Raw genomic sequence first — 13686 nt, forward strand, 5'->3', positions numbered from 1 at the left:
CTTGGTTCTTGGAACAGTCAATATAGAAAAATGGAACTGAATTTTAGACTCAATGACAACATCATTTTGAGAGATACAGAAGGTAACCACAAGCAAATACAACCATGTATCAAAACATCATGTTGGACAAGATAAATATAACCAATTTTCATTTGGCAATTAAAATAAATTTATTATTACTTGTTAAAGATTTACTTATTTATTTTGGATGTCAGAGTTAAAGAGGGAGAGACAGGGAGAGAGAGATCTTCCATCTGCTGGTTCTCTCCCCAAGTGGTCACAACGTCCAGGGCTGGGCCAGGTGTAAGTCAGGAGCCAGGAGCTTCTTCCAGGTCTCCCATGTGGGTAGGAGGGGTTTAAGCACTTGGCACTTCCTCCACTGCTTTCCCAGGCCATTAACAGGGAGCTGGACTGGAAGTGGAGCAGCCGGGACTTGAAATGGCATCCACATGGGTTGCAAGAGTCACAGGCAGCAGTTTTCCATGCTACGGCACAATGCCGGATCCCAAATTTATTTTTCTAAAGAAAGAGCAAATGACTTCTTCCTCAAGAACCTTCCCTGAGCCCCAAAGATGGTGCAGGTCAGAACCCACATAGGCGTCTCTCACTTCTCACACTTATTTCTACTGTCCTTGCCACAGTTTGCAATTGCCTGGCAACTTGTGTGGCTCCCTCTGAAACAGAATCTTCCTCAAGCAGAAACCTTTCCTCTTTTCTTTTTTGACAGCAGAGTTAGACAGTGAGAGAGAGAGAGACAGAGAGAAAGGTCTTCCTTCTGTTGGTTCACCCCCCAAATGGCTGCTATGGCTGGCGCGCTGCGCCGATCTGAAGCCAGGAGCCAGGTGCTTCCCTCCTGGTCTCCCATGTGGGTGCAGGGCCCAAGCACTTGGGCCATCCTCCACTGCACTCCCGGGCCACAGCAGAGAGCTGGACTGGAAGAGGAGCAACCGGAACAGAATCCGGCACCCCAACCGGGGCCAGAACCCAGGGTGCCAGCGCCGCAGGCAGAGGATTAGCCAAGGGAGCCGCGGCGCCGGCCAAGCAGAAACCTTTTCACTCTTTGTACTGAGCACAGTGCTTTGTGGCCCACAGTAAGAACTCAGTCTATGCCTGTTAAACTAAATGAAATTAAATCTCCAGATCTCACAGTCCTGCAGGCAGTCTTCCACCTGCTGTGCCGGCATCCCATATGAGCGCTGGTTCTAGACTCGGCTGCTCCTCTTCCGATTCAGCTCTCTGCTGTGGCCTGGGAAAGCAGTGGAAGATGGCCCAAGTCCTTGGACCCCTGCACCCACCTGGGAGACAAGAAGCACCTGGCTCCTGGCTTCGGATAGGCTCAGCTCCGGCCACTGTGGCCATTTGGGGAGTGAACCAATGGATGGAATACCTTTCTCTCTCTCTCTCCCTCTCACTGTCTGTAACTCTACCTCTCAAGTAATAATAAAAATCTTTAAAAAATAAAAACAAATCCCTGATGTTACAGCCGAATCACCCCACCTGCTCTCATCCCCTGGTAACAGTGGTTTTCAGCTCAGCAACAGGCGCTTCACCCTAGGGCTGCTTAGAAAGGCACATTCTTGGTTGCACCCGATTCCCGACCTGCATCCGGTGCTGGGATCAACAACCGCTAATTTAACAAGTCTTCCAGGTATTTCTAAAGTATATAAAAGCCCGAGACCCATTATCCTTTGTGATTTTTGCTTTTCAAACAGGTATATTGAGCTCACAAGGTAGTTTCCTAAACATACACATTGATGAAATCCCTGGTTGAGCTTACAGCTTTGCATGAGGCAAAAGGGACAGATTCCAGGCCGTATGTTGAGTTTGCTGAAGATACTTAAAGGCTGGGCTGGATATTGGACTGACACAGGTTTATATACACACAGCTTGCCAAGGAAGTTAAAGAATGTTGACATTGAAATAAGATGACTGAATGGTCTACTGGCTTCCAAACCGTGTGCTTTGAATTTTCTGCAACCTCAGCAGCAGCTGATGCAGACAGATGGGTGAGACGGCAGAGTCCCTGTCTCCAATACAAACCGACTACCTTCTGTTCGTTTCTGCTTTCTACATTGGGTTTCTCCATCAGATGTCACATGAGCAAAGGGGCGAAGCCAAGTTTCACAATAACGGGCACAGTGCCTCGGTCACGTGGAAGAGCCTGCTCAGCTACTGGTAGGTTTGTAAGGGCCTTGAACATCTCTCCAGCAATGTGCTGTAAGTTACAGTGATTTGCTCCAAACTAGAGAGTGCCCACTGGAAGCAGCAGTGTTAGTTCTTAAAGTACGTTATCTCAGGGGTCTTCTCAGCTGCCTTAGGACACAGCCACGGTTACGACTGTTGGATGGATGGGGGAATCCATCACCATTGATCACAAACAGTCCTCACTACAGATGGGAGTCCACTGTTAGGACAGCTACAACTGATCACACCAAATGACTTCCAAATTTGGGAGACGTCTGTCAAAAAATGAATGCCCCCATGATGATGCTTCTCTCATGAGTTGTGGGTCAAGTGCAGTCGCGGTAGCAAGACAGGTCGAGCTCTGCCTGGTGCTTAGAGGGTGCCCCTGCCCTTGTACTGAGCTGAGTTACTGACCAGTCAGAGGATGGAGGGACCCAACACACCATGTAAGACTCTAAAATGTCTGGCCGGCGCCGCGGCTCACTAGGCTAATGCTCTGCCTTGAGGCACTGGCACACGGGGTTCTAGTCCCGGTCGGGGCGCCGGATTCTGTCCCGGTTGCCCCTCTTCCAGGCCGGCTCTCTGCTGTGGCCAGGGAGTGCAGTGGAGGATGGCCCAAGTGCTTGGGCCCTGCACCCCATGGGAGACCAGGAGAAGTGCCTGGCTCCTGCCATCAGATCAGCGCGGTGCGCCAGCCGCAGCGCGCCGGCTGCAGCGGCCATTGGAGGGTGAACCAACGGCAAAGGAAGACCTTTCTCTCTGTCTCTCTCTCACTGTCCACTCTGCCTGTCAAAAAAAAAAGAAAGACTCTAAAATGTCTGAGAGCCGGACATCTTAAAAAGAGGTAACAAAATTAGAGGGGGCCTGGCATTGTGGGCAGTAGGTTAGGCTCCTGCTTGCATCACTGGCATTGAATACCAGAGCACCAGAAGTCCCTGCTGCTCCATTTCCCATCCAGCTCCCTGATAATGTGCTTGGGAAGGCAGCAGATGATGGCTGAGGGCTTGGGTCCCTGCCACCATGCAGGAGACCCAGATGGTGGAGTTGCTGGCTCCTGGTTTGGACCGGCCCAGGCCTGGGGTGTCTGGGAGTGAACCACCGAATGGAAGATCTTCCTCTCCCTCTCTAGTTCTGCCTTTCGAATGAATACAACGAATAAATCTCTTTAAAAACAATGCACAGGAGTTTTCTTGGTGAGCGCTCGGCTCAGAGGTTTTTTTTTTTTTTTTTTTTTTGAAAGATAAAATAGGCAAACACAAAAGTGAGAGATGAGTTTCAAGTGCTTTATGCAGTGAAGTTTTCAAAGGAAAATATTCCTCCATCATCTTTAACGAAGACATCCAGGCTTCCTTATTTCGGAACATTCCCGATTTTTCATTAATGATGCTTGGGGAGCACAGACGTCTATCTCTACTCCACTTAATGCATAAGCAAAACTGCCTCCCTGCTGGTATTCCAGCCCAGTCCCACCACACGGACCACTTAAGAGTCAGGATGTAAATCACGCACAGCACCCCTCCTTGCCTGCTCTCCGGCAGCTCATTGCACGAGAAAATATTTGGTTTTTGAGGACCCACATGAATATTCCTTATACACAGTGCAAGCAATCACTGAAGCCTCTTCCCCAGCATGCAGAAACACATTTGACAACATTTTCATTTTAAAAAAAATCTGAATTTAAAAAAGACCATAAGGGGGACATCCATGAAAATGACAGAAAACGGATCTCCAGAAGTTCTCTCCTCCATAAAACGGAATGAGAACTTGGTAAAAATTGTCAGGATCAACTTTTTTGGAACTCTGGAAATTCATCAAGGACTTGAAATAGTCAGGAAGGTGCCAGTGCTGTGGCTTAGCAGGTTAAGCCTCTGCCTGTGGTGCTGGGCATCCCACATGGGTGCCGGTTCGAGTCCCAGCTGCACCTCTTCCAATCCAACTCTCTGTTTATGGCCTGAAAAAACAGTAGAAGATGGCCCCCAAGTCCTTAGGCCCCTGCACCCACAAGAGAGACCCAGAAGAAGCTCCTGGCTGCTGGCTTCGGATCAGCCCTGCTCTAGCTGTTGCTGCTGTTTGGGGAGTAAACCAGTGGATGGAAGATCTCTCTCTCTCTGTGTCTCTACCTCTCTCTGTAACTCTGCCACTCAAATAAATAAATAAATCTTAAAGAAAAGAAATAATCAGGAAGTATCTTTTTAAAAATAAAATGGGATCTTAAGGGAAACAAATAACAATGGGCATTGTGACATCTTATTTTTAAAGATTTATGTATTTGAAAGGCAGAGTGACAGAGAGAGATAGAGATCTTCTATCCCCTGGCTCACTCTCCAACTGGCTGCCAGCAGGCCAAGTGTGGGCCAGTCAATTGCCAGAGCCAGAAACTCCCTCTGGGGCTCCCACACGGCGGGTAGGGACCCAAGCATTTGCGCCAGCTTCTGTCGCACTCCCAGGTTCATTCACAGGAAGCTAGGTAGGAAGAGAAGCAGCTGGGGCTCCAACAGGTGCTCTCATATGGGATGCGAGCCTCACAGGGGCAGCTTAACCGCTATGCCAGCATTGTGACATCCTACCTTGCCCTGACATTCCCCACCTGCTCTGGTGCTAAGGTAGCCATGAAAGCTCACAGCCCACAGTCACAGTAGCCAGCCAGCCAAGGGAATACCAGGGGGAGGTTTGTGTCCCATCAAAGCACAACACTAAACCCAAGTTAGAGGTGAAAGGAGATATGAGATGTCTGTATGGGGTCTGTATTCCTGGGCTCCTAGAAGGTTGTGTGCAAGCCAAGGGCTATAGCGTGAGCTCAGGAAAGACTTGTGAAAGTCCTAGGATCCCACTGCTGGCCACATGCGAGCAGGAAGTGGGGTTGTTAACTAGCTGGCTGGGTGTGGAAGGCATGCTGCCGCACGCGTGGAGCTCCTTGACAAAGCCTGGGAGACTTCAGGTTCCAGGCATGGAAGGGTAGCCCCATGCAGTTCCTGGCTCTCCACTAAGCTAATCAAGCACAAGTCTCAGGGCCATGCCCGAAATCAGGCAGCTGAAATATGTTCAAATAAATAAAAACCAAACTGCAGTTGTGGAGGCAGAAGTCTGAAACCAAGCTGTCACCAGGTTGTACTTCCCCCACCCCCACCCCCAGCTCATGCCTCTTCCAGCCACTGGGGGCTCCAAGTGTCCCTTAGGCTTGGGGCTGCAAGACTCAAGTTCAGCCTCTGTCTTCACAGGTCCTGGTGTGTTTCTAAGTCCCAAACCTCCTCCCTGTCGTCTCAGGATAACTCCTAGGATTAGGGCCCTCTCTAGAGCCAAGCAGGATGATATCATTTTGAGATCTTCAGCTTAATTTCGTATGTAAAGAATGCCTTTCCACCAAATTTCACATTCATCGTTTCCAGGATTCAGGCCATGAGATGCCTTTCTCTGGGCTACCATTCAGCTTAGTGTGACCTACAGATTCAAAGCCATCCTTTACTGACATTCCAGGTTTTTTATCCCCAGAAGCAGAGACATGCATATGCAAATACAAGGGACCTAGATGGCCCAAAATATCGTGGGAAAAAAAAAGGACAAAGCTAATTTCAAACTTAAGGCAAAGCTATAGTAATTAAGGCTGTGTGGCACTGAAAAAAGAAGAGACATACACAGGTTGATAGACTAAAAAATCTAGAAATAAGCCTATACATTTATAGTTTATTGTTTTTGATAAAAGAGCCAAGAGGTTATCTCTAGAAATGATAACTGGGAAAAAAACAGTTTTTTCAAAAAATGCTGCAGGAACAACTGGATGTCCACATGAAAAAGAAGTTAGAACCTTACTTCACATCATATGCAAACATTAACTTGGAGCACAGACCTAATGAAAGGGCTAAAAACTATATTTTGGAGACCAGGGCTTTGGCGCAGCGGGTTAAATCCCTGGCCTGAAGCACCAGCATCCGATATGGGTGCCGGTTCTAGTCCTGGCTGCTCCTCTTCCGATCCAGCTCTCTGCTATGGCCTGGGAAAGCAGAGGAGGATGGCCCAAGTCCTTGGGCCCCTGCACCGGTGTGAGAGACCTGGAGGAAGCTCCTGGCTTTGGATTGGCACAGCTCCGGCCACTGTGGCCATCTGGGGAGTGACCAGCAGATGGAAGACCTCTCTCTTCATCTCTACCTCCCTCTGTAACTCTGTATTTCAAATAAATAAAATAAATCTTTTAAAAATATATTTTGCAAGTAAACATTTAGGAAAAATGAATAAATTTTCATTCCCTTGCATTAGGCGATGGTTTCTTAGACTTGATGTCCAAAGCTCAACAGCATAAGACAAAACATAGTTGAACTTCATGAAAACTTAAAACTTGTGTGGTTCCAGGACACCATAAAAAGTGGAAAGACAACCCACAGAATAGGAGATGGCATTTATAATTATCTCTCTGATCAGAGACTTGTTTCCAGAATATATAATGAACACTTATACTCTTCAACAAAAAGATACAAGCAATCCAGCTAAAAGGGGGAGCTTTCTGAACAAACATCTCTCTCAGGAAGGTGTACACATTGCCAGGAGCAACATCACGAGTCCCTGGCAGCCCCTTTGTTTGTCTAAAATACCAAAGTCCAACCTCATCTGCCACCAAAGCCTCCACAGTGCTGAGGGCCTTCAGTGTGAAATGCACAGGGGAGGCAGATCTGTAGAGACAAAAAGGCCATTTGGATCAGAGCTATGGGGAAATGTGAAGTGTCTGCCAATGGGTGTGGCATTTCACTGTGACGTGTTGGCAGAGTTCTGAGAGTGACTGTTGTGGTGACAGCTCCACTCTGTGTATGTACTCAGCAATTCACAGTGGCATACAGGAGTGATGTACAAGAACACTAATCACAGTGTTGTTGAAAATGATAAAAAATTAAAGCAGTATAAATGTATACCATAAGAGATTATATAAATGTGGTAATAAAACACTCAGAAGCGGGAGTGGACAATTAGCCTAGTGGTTAAGATACACATTGGAGTGCGTGGATTTGATTCCTGATTCCAGCTTCCTCCAATGCAGAGCTTTGAAGGTAGCTAGTGATGGCTCAAGTAATTGGGTTGCCGCCTCACGTGGAGAACACCTAGACTGCACTCCTGGCTTCTGGCTTCAGCCCCGGCTGGGGTCCTGTAGGAATTTAGGGAGTGAACCTGCTGAGGGGATTTCTCTCTCTTTCTCTCTCTCTCTCTCTCCCACCCCCATCCACACACACATACACACAAACTGCCCTTCAAGAAAATTCAAAAAAATAACAATAAAGTATTAAGTAGCCACTTCAGATATGAAAATGGATATTTGTTCAGTTCTTTTAAATATAATGAAAAAATTCTGGAAATATATCTAACAAACTATTAATTATTTATAAAAGGGTGTTAGGGTTACAATTTATTTCTTTTCTCTTTTCTAGCTGTATTTTTGTTTGTACAGATAGCTTTATTATTTATCATCTTTTTCAATGTACATTTTTTAGATTTACATGAAAGTTGCAAACATAATACAGTTCTCTGCATTTTTGTTTAGTTTCACCTATTGTTACTTTTCATTCATTTATTTTTTAAAAAAATTTTATTTATTTATTTATTTATTTGAGAAGTAATGTTCCAGGCAGAGAGGGAAAGATAGAGAGAAAGGTCCTTCATCTGCTGGTTCACTCCCCAAATAGCCTCAATGGTTGGAGCTGATCTGATCTGAAGCCATGCCTATCGAAGTCAGGGGCCAGGAGCCAGGAGCTTCTTCCAGGTCTCCCATGTGGGTTCAGGGGCCCAAGGACTTGGGCCATCTTCTACTGTTTTCCCAGGCCATAGCAGAGAGCTAGATTAGAAGAGGAGCAGCTGGGACACTAACTGGCACTCATATGGGATGCTGGCACTACAGGCGGAAACAGCTTATTATGCTCAGCGCCGGCCCCTCACTCATTTATTTTTAAAAGATTATTCGTTTATTTGGAAATCAGAGCAAGAGAAAGAGCAAGAGAGAGAAAGAGAGAGAGAGACATCTTCCATCTGCTGGTTCACTCCACAAATGGCCTCAACAGCCAGGGCTGGGCCAGGATGAACCAGGAGCCCAAGCACTCAGTCCACCTTGCTTTCCCCAGGCACATTAGCAAGGAGCTGATCAGAAGCGAAGCAGCTGAGGGCTGGCATGTGGTGCAGTAAGTTAATCCTCCACCTATGGCACCAGCACTCCATATGGCTCCACCTATGGCACCGGCACTCCATATGGGCTCCGGTTCAAGTCCCGGCTGCTCCTGTGCTGATCCAGCTCTTTGCTATGGCCTGGGAAAGCAGTAGAAGATGGACCAAGTCCTTGGGCCCCTGCACCCACATGGGAGACCCAGAGGAAGCTCCTGACTCCTGGCTTCAGATAGGCCCAGCTCTGGCCATTGCAGCCATTTGGGGAGTGAACCAGCGGATGGAAGACCTCTCTCTCTGTCTCTCCCTCTATCTATAACTCTACCTCTCAAATAAATAAATAAATACATATTTTTAAAAACTAGAAGTGAAGCAGCTGGGACACAAACTGGCACCCACATGGAATGCCAGCATTGCAGGTGGTGGCTTAACCCACTATACCACAATGCTGCCACACACCTCCAGTGTTACTTTTTAAATAATAACTTTATTGAGATATAATTGGTATGCCACATAATTCACTTATTTAAAAGCTACATACAAATAAATTAAATAATTTATTTGATTACAAATTAGACTGGACATCTCCCTCCACATGATACTGGAGGTCCTGGCTAGAGCAACTGGCCAAGAGAAACAAGCAAAGGGCATCCATGTTGCAAAGGAGAAAGCCAAATTATCACTGTTTACAGATAGTATAATTTCATACATAGAAAACCCCCAGACTCCACCAGAAGGCTGACAGAACTAATATCCCCAGCAAAGCTGCAGGCTACACGGTAAACATAGAAAAACCAGTAGCACTGTTGGTTACAAATAGAGAACATCTTGAAAAGAAATCAAGAAAACAAACCCGTGTCCATCAGCTACACCAAAGAAAAGGCAAATTCTTGTATTGAAAAGGTAAGATTTCTACAATGGAAAGTATAAACCATTGATGAAAGCATTATTTATAAATATTTAAATATTTTTAAAATTGGGATTAGCATATAATACTTCTAGTTTTATGGGCTACAGCACAATATTTCAACATGTACACCAGCATTAACTGATCAGATCAGAATACTAGCCATACCAGACATCTTATTTCTTTACAGCTTGGATTTCCTGTCCAGTGTGAGCCTAAAAACAGCCCATTCACATAGGGCAGGTGCAGCGGTGGCAAATGTCCACACCCCTCCTAACTTCACATGGAAACTTCAAGCTCGATGCCACAGTATTAAGAGTTGGGGAGGCTAGGAGGTCAAGGTATTTCGTTACAAAAGCCTTCAACGCAAGATGTCTAGGAACTCCTCCATTCCTGCCTACTGTTGTACTGACAGTTTTGGAGGATGTAGATTTCTCGGCTGAAAATAACTTGGGTTTTCATATTTAGATTATATCAACCTGCTGGTTTTAAACTTGTGATTCTGACTTTGAGAGCTTAAACCTTATTAGGACGATGAGTTTTCATCCATGCTGAATGGAAAACAGTCCCCAAAGTCTTCATACTCTATTGTTCTTTCAGCTTATTTAATAAAACTGTAGTCAGAATTCCTGGGGTGCTGGTTCTTTCCTCCCAGCCTTGAGGCAGGGACCAGCACTGCAAGAAATCACAGAGAAATCGCACCGTGCAATGTCCCTGGGCAACCAGAGGAGGGGTCATCTCCCCAGGGAGGGCTCCTCTTCCAAGAGGGCTTGGGCAGTCGGTGCAGAGGGACCACCACGTGTTCTTGGCTGTGCTGGGCCCTGGGGGCTCCTCAAGAACTGCAGGAGACACCGCTCACCTGCTGTGTGGGGCGGGGTTCCCGGGCTCATTTCCTACCTGAGAGGAGGTTGTGGCTTCCTCCGGAGAAACACTGGTCCTGAGGGCTCAGCACGAGGCTGTCTTAAGGAGACAGATCCGAGGCTGTGATGCGGCCAAGTCTCGTCGTTTCTGGGCTGTGCAGGTCCTGAGGAGTTGAAGCAGGGAGTCCCTCTTTTCTAAGTTGTATTCTATTTGTGTGAGTGTGAAGAGGGGAAAAGAGAGTGCCAGTGAGGGAGAGGGAGAGGGAGAGGGAGAGGGAGAGGGAGAGGGAGAGGGAGAGGGAGAGGGAGAGGGAGAGGGAGAGGGAGAGGGAGAGGGAGAGGGAGAGGGAGAGGGAGAGGGAGAGGGAGAGGGAGAGGGAGAGGGAGAGGGAGAGGGAGAGGGAGAGGGAGAGGGAGAGGGAGAGGGAGAGGGAGAGGGAGAGGGAGAGGGAGAGGGAGAGGGAGAGGGAGAGGGAGAGGGAGAGGGAGAGGGAGAGGGAGAGGGAGAGGGAGAGGGAGAGGGAGAGGGAGAGGGAGAGGGAGAGGGAGGAAGCTCCTCCAAGCTCTGATACACCCCATAAATGACCTCCAAGCCTTGGCCAGGCTGAAGGCGGGAGCCAGGAGTTTTGGTTGTTGTTGTCACAGTAGGGGAAAAACCCCAAGTGCCTGGCAGAGCCTCGAGTCCTCCCTACCAGGCGGAGGACAGTCTCGGAGGATGTAGCTTTCTCGGCTGCCACTGACTGGGCCTTCCCTGTTTGGACTGCACGGACCGCACTGCCTTCTGGGCTTCGGGGTTTCTGCCGAGAAATCTGACCATGACTTAGGGGAAAGGGTGACAAAGCCACCTTCCTCTCAGCTCTAGAGATGCGGACAGTGTACCTGGCGGTGTCTTGGGCAACAGAACACGTGTTGAGTTTACTGAGGCCAGAGAAGTTGTTCCATCACTCACAGACCAATCACTCAGAGGGTAAAGGCAAAGGAGGGGATATACTAAGTGGAGACACTAGGAGATCTTCAAAAGACCCAACTTACCATCATTTTATCATTTTTTAAACTAGAAATTGAAGGCCACTGAGGCCTCCTACAGGTTTGAATTTCTCAAAAATGAAGTATTAATCCCTATCACCAATCAAAGGCAAAAGCTTTTAGGGTATCTTTTTAATTTAATTATAAAATTCCTGCGAAACCCCCCGTGAATTATCTGCAGCCGTGATTGGTCAATTTCTTGCTCTGACTTCATAATGCCTCACTGTTAGGAAAGTCGTATTATTACAGAGCCCCTGGCTGGGCTGGGATTGGTCCGTTTCTCGCTCTGACTTCATAAGGCGCCACTATGTGAGGTGAGCCCCCAAAAAGTATATATGGCCGCTGCGGGGCCTGGGTTTTCATCCGCCTTACCCAGAGAGCACTCTTTTGTGATCTGCGTAACTAGGACCCATCTAACCAGCCTTTGCGCTCGTTGGTGTTGCTTGTGCTTTTTCTTGGTTGTTTGTTTCTGGGTCTGTTTGGTTTTTGCTTTTTCCTGTTTTGTTTAGTTTGTTGTTTTCCTCCTCGTTGTTGTTTTGCCCATTTGGCCTTATTTTGCAGTTTTCTTTATTTTTGCTTCCCCCACTCTAGTCAGCTAGCACGCTCAGAAGTATCAGCGTTCGAGGATTTAGTGGCTTTTCCTCTTTGTTGTTTTCTGCTTTATTGAGATAGTCTTGCGGCTTTGCCTCTAGAGTAGTGAGAGTAGCTGGTGCTGTGTCTTAGTCAGCTGGGCAGTCAGGCCCCCGTGGTCCCTTTGTGTTGTAGGCAGTGCAGTGAGGGTCGGTGATTAGCTAGCGTGTGTCAAGCGGGTTAGGGAGTCGAGAGAGCGTAGTTAGGTGACCGGCGGCATGGAAGGCACCTTGGACGTCCATCCTGCTCTGGACGGGTACTGCTTCGTGGGCGTGCTCGGCCGGGGCGGCTTCAGCCTGGTGAAGCTGGCCCAGCACCTGGCATCGGGCAAGTACGTGGCAGCGAAGATCCTGTGAGACGCCTCTCCCAGCAGCCCGCTGTCCGAGCAGGGGGAAGCGGCCATCCTGAGGAGCCTGAGGCACGACAACATCGTGCGGCTGCTGGAGGAGCGGCACACGAGGACGCACCTGTTCCTGGTCATGGAGCTGGCGACCAGGGGCTCGCTCCAGTGCTACGTGCTAGAGCAGGGCAGCCTGGCTAAGGATGAGGCCAGGGCCCTGTTTGGCCAGGCGCTGGCCACCATGAGCTATTGCCATGCCCAGCGCGTGGCGCACCAGGACCTCAAGCTGGGCAACCTGCTGCTGGACAAGCACATGACCATCAAGCTGGCGGACTTCGGGCTGAGCCTGTGGCTGGAGCAGGGCACGCTGGAGCAGGGCACAGAGAGGTTGACCTGATGAAAGTAGAGCATAGAGTGATGGATCCCAGAGGTTGGTCCAGGGGGAGAGGGAGGGAGAGTCTCCAAGCATCCTCAGTGGCACAGGCACAGGAGGTTAGGAGTCTGAGGTCTCTGGCACAGCAGGGAGGTCCCAGTCTACAGAGCTGTGCATTTCAGCAGAGCTGTCCGTGTCCATATGGAATGTTCTCCCCATTGTCAACGGTGATTTGACCTCATGGGGTGCAGGATCACCTGCTCTGCAGTCCAACCCTTGCAGGTGGAGCCTGGCTGGACACCCATGCTACTGTTGTCTTGACCATCCAGTGTGAGGCCCACACTGGGATTTTTTCCAACCTGTTCAGGTCAATATGGCCCCTGGCAGCACTATGACATCCCAATTTGCCTGTGCAAAGCATGTGGGAGGAGAAAGCAGCTTTGGAGGCTGCCTGAGGAAACAGGACTGTCTGCCCTTTCCCTGGGAAGCAGTGGGATGGGGCCCTCCCCAACCCCGGTCAGCTTCTCTTCCACCAGGAGAAGGGGTAGAGAAGGGGCAGCGGGGCTTAATGAGTGACCTTTCTTCCAGATCAGAGCTTACACGCATGCTCCCCCAAGACGGATTACAGCTCCTTTGCTGATCTGAACCCTCCTGGCACAGAACTGGGCTGCGTGGGCTCCAGCAGGTGCTCACGTCACACATGCAGTGCCTCTGAGAAGTTCCATGGGGAAGTGACTCAGAGAGTTACAAGGTCACCCCAATGAGTGACCAGTGCTTCACGGTTGTCCTAAGTGACAGGGCTCTGAGCCGTGTGCTGGGCATAGGAGACCCTGTGACCCCCCCAACCTGCACGTTACCTGGATCCCACTGTCAAAAGGTCCCGTGGGAACTCCAGGTCCTGCCGGCAACTGTGTCCTGCCCCAAAGGCCCACCGCACAATGGCAATGGCCCAGGGACCAGGCCCTGTCGGGGGTCACAGAGGTGGCCTGGGCGAGGCCTCCAGGAGGCCGGGTTGCTGACTGCACTGCCGAGTTCCTGACCAGGCCCTATCCAATGTCTGCGGTCTTTCCACGCTGGCATTTCAGCTTTGAGAGCTGTGGAAAGAGCAGTCCCTCTGGGAGGCTTGGCCCTTGTCTGGGCATCCTTCTGCCTTCCTAAATCATTCAGAAATCGTATTCACTTTCCTTTCTCCTTCCTCCCTTTTACCTTCTTCCTTTCCTTTCTTCCTTTTCAT

General features: G+C 48.9%; 1 long non-coding RNA gene across 3 annotated transcripts in view; it reads right to left on the reverse strand.

Moving 5' to 3' along the window:
* Positions 1–13686, reverse strand: part of LOC103349194 (uncharacterized) — a 124950-nt gene that overhangs the window by 18480 nt on the left and 92784 nt on the right. For 2 of the 3 annotated variants that reach the window (XR_016221282.1, XR_016221289.1), the window contains exon 4: positions 10121–10247. The exons of the other annotated variant lie outside the window; for it this stretch is intronic. This is a non-coding gene — a long non-coding RNA (uncharacterized LOC103349194). The remainder of the gene's footprint in view (positions 1–10120; positions 10248–13686) is intronic. 3 annotated transcript variants of the gene reach the window in all.

This window comes from Oryctolagus cuniculus, chromosome 1, assembly GCF_051225735.1.
Source record: "Oryctolagus cuniculus isolate XC-2025 breed Fujian yellow rabbit chromosome 1, ASM5122573v1, whole genome shotgun sequence".
In the NCBI taxonomy this organism is placed as follows: domain Eukaryota; kingdom Metazoa; phylum Chordata; class Mammalia; order Lagomorpha; family Leporidae; genus Oryctolagus; species Oryctolagus cuniculus.